The following is a 3,156-nucleotide window of genomic DNA, read 5'->3' as shown; positions in this document are numbered from 1 at the left end:
AGGTAGAAACATGAGTTAAATAGACAAGGCCCAGAGGTAGAAACATTATTTAAATAGACAAGGCCCAGAGGTAGGAACATGAGTTAAATAGGCCCAGAGGTAGAAACATTAGTTAAATAGACAAGGCCCAGAGGTAGAAACATTAGTTAAATAGACAAGGCCCAGAGGTAGGAACATGAGTTAAATAGGCCCAGAGGTAGAAACATTAGTTAAATAGACAAGGCCCAGAGGTAGGAACATGTTAAATAGACAAGGCCCAGAGGTAGGAAAATAAATAGACAAGGCCCAGAGGTAGTTAAATAGACAAGGCCCAGAAGGAACACATTAGTTAAATAGACAAGGCCCAGAGGTAGAAACATGAGTTAAATAGACAAGGCCCAGAGGTAGAAACATGAGTTAAATAGACAAGGCCCAGAGGTAGAAACATGAGTTAAATAGACAAGGCCCAGAGGTAGGAACATGAGTTAAATAGGCCCAGAGGTAGAAACATTAGTTAAATAGACAAGGCCCAGAGGTAGGAACATGAGTTAAATAGGCCCAGAGGTAGAAACATTAGTTAAATAGACAAGGCCCAGAGGTAGGAACATGAGTTAAATAGACAAGGCCCAGAGGTAGAAACATGAGTTCAATAGACAAGGCCCAGAGGTAGAAACATTAGTTAAATAGACAAGGCCCAGAGGTAGAAACATTAGTTAAATAGACAAGGCCCAGAGGTAGAAACATTAGTTAAATAGACAAGGCCCAGAGGTAGAAACAGTAGTTAAATAGACAAGGCCCAGAGGTAGAAACATGAGTTAAATAGACAAGGCCCAGAGGTAGACAAGAAACATAGACAAGTTAAATAGACAAGGACAAGGCCCAGAGGTAGGAACATGAGTTAAATAGACAAGGCCCAGAGGTAGAAACAGTAGTTAAATAGACAAGGCCCAGAGGTAGGAACAGTAGTTAAATAGACAAGGCCCAGAGGTAGAAACATGAGTTAAATAGGCCCAGAGGTAGAAACATGAGTTAAATAGACAAGGCCCAGAGGTAGGAACATGAGTTAAATAGACAAGGCCCAGAGGTAGGAACAGTAGTTAAATAGACAAGGCCCAGAGGTAGGAACATGAGTTAAATAGACAAGGCCCAGAGGTAGGAACATGAGTTAAATAGACAAGGTCCAGAGGTAGGAACATGAGTTAAATAGACAAGGCCCAGAGGTAGAAACATGAGTTAAATAGACAAGGCCCAGAGGTAGGAACATGAGTTAAATAGACAAGGCCCAGAGGTAGGAACATGAGTTAAATAGACAAGGCCCAGAGGTAGAAACATTAGTTAAATAGACAAGGCCCAGAGGTAGGAACATGAGTTAAATAGACAAGGTCCAGAGGTAGGAACATTAGTTAAATAGACAAGGCCCAGAGGTAGGAACATGAGTTAAATAGACAAGGCCCAGAGGTAGAAACAGTAGTTACATAGACAAGGCCCAGAGGTAGGAACATGAGTTAAATAGACAAGGCCCAGAGGTAGGAACAGTAGTTACATAGACAAGGCCCAGAGGTAGGAACAGTAGTTACATAGACAAGGCCCAGAGGTAGGAACAGTAGTTACATAGACAAGGCCCAGAGGTAGAAACATTAGTTAAATAGGCCCAGAGGTAGGAACAGTAGTTACATAGACAAGGCCCAGAGGTAGGAACAGTAGTTACATAGACAAGGCCCAGAGGGAGGAACATGAGTTAAATAGGCCCAGAGGTAGGAACAGTAGTTACATAGACAAGGCCCAGAGGTAGGAACAGTAGTTACATAGACAAGGCCCAGAGGTAGGAACAGTAGTTACATAGACAAGGCCCAGAGGTAGGAACATTAGTTAGGCCCAGAGGTAGGAATAGACAAGGCCCAGAGGTAGGAACAGTAGTTACATAGACAAGGCCCAGAGGTAGGAACAGTAGTTACAAGGCCCAGAGGTAGACAAGGCCCAGCCCAGAGGTAGGAACATTAGTTACATAGACAAGGCCCAGAGGTAGGAACAGTAGTTAAATAGACAAGGCCCAGAGGGAGGAACAGTAGTTACATAGACAAGGCCCAGAGGTAGGAACATTAGTTAAATAGACAAGGCCCAGAGGGAGGAACAGTAGTTACATAGACAAGGCCCAGAGGTAGGAACATTAGTTACATAGACAAGGCCCAGAGGTAGGAACAGTAGTTAAATAGACAAGGCCCAGAGGTAGGAACAGTAGTTACATAGACAAGGCCCAGAGGTAGGAACATTAGTTACATAGACAAGGCCCAGAGGTAGGAACAGTAGTTACATAGACAAGGCCCAGAGGTAGGAACAGTAGTTACATAGACAAGGCCCAGAGGTAGGAACAGTAGTTAAATAGACAAGGCCCAGAGGTAGGAACAGTAGTTACATAGACAAGGCCCCAGAGGTAGACAAGGAACAGTAGTTACATAGACAAGGCCCAGAGGTAGGAACAGTAGTTAAATAGACAAGGCCCAGAGGTAGGAACAGTAGTTACATAGACAAGGCCCAGAGGTAGGAACAGTAGTTACATAGACAAGGCCCAGAGGTAGGAAACAGTAGTTACATAGACAAGGCCCAGAGGAGGAACAGTAGTTACATAGACAAGGCCCAGAGGTAGGAACAGTAGTTAAATAGACAAGGCCCAGAGGTAGGAACAGTAGTTACATAGACAAGGCCCAGAGGTAGGAACAGTAGTTACATAGACAAGGCCCAGAGGTAGGAACATGAGTTAAATAGACAAGGCCCAGAGGTAGAAACATTAGTTAAATAGACAAGGCCCAGAGGTAGGAACAGTAGTTACATAGACAAGGCCCAGAGGTAGGAACAAGGCCCAGAGGTGAGTTAAATAGACAAGGCCCAGAGGTAGGAACATTAGTTAAATAGACAAGGCCCAGAGGAGGAACATTAGTTAAATAGACAAGGCCCAGAGGTAGGTAGTTACATAGACAAGGCCCAGAGGTAGGAATGTAGTTAAATAGACAAGGCCCAGAGGTAGGAACAGTAGTTACATAGACAAGGCCCAGAGGTAGGAACAGTAGTTAAATAGACAAGGCCCAGAGGTAGGAACAGTAGTTACATAGACAAGGCCCAGAGGTAGGAACAGTAGTTAAATAGACAAGGCCCAGAGGTAGGAACAGTAGTTAGGAACAG

Source organism: Oncorhynchus nerka, linkage group LG27, assembly GCF_034236695.1.
Source record: "Oncorhynchus nerka isolate Pitt River linkage group LG27, Oner_Uvic_2.0, whole genome shotgun sequence".
NCBI lineage: Eukaryota > Metazoa > Chordata > Actinopteri > Salmoniformes > Salmonidae > Oncorhynchus > Oncorhynchus nerka.
This window is presented reverse-complemented; position numbering follows the sequence as displayed.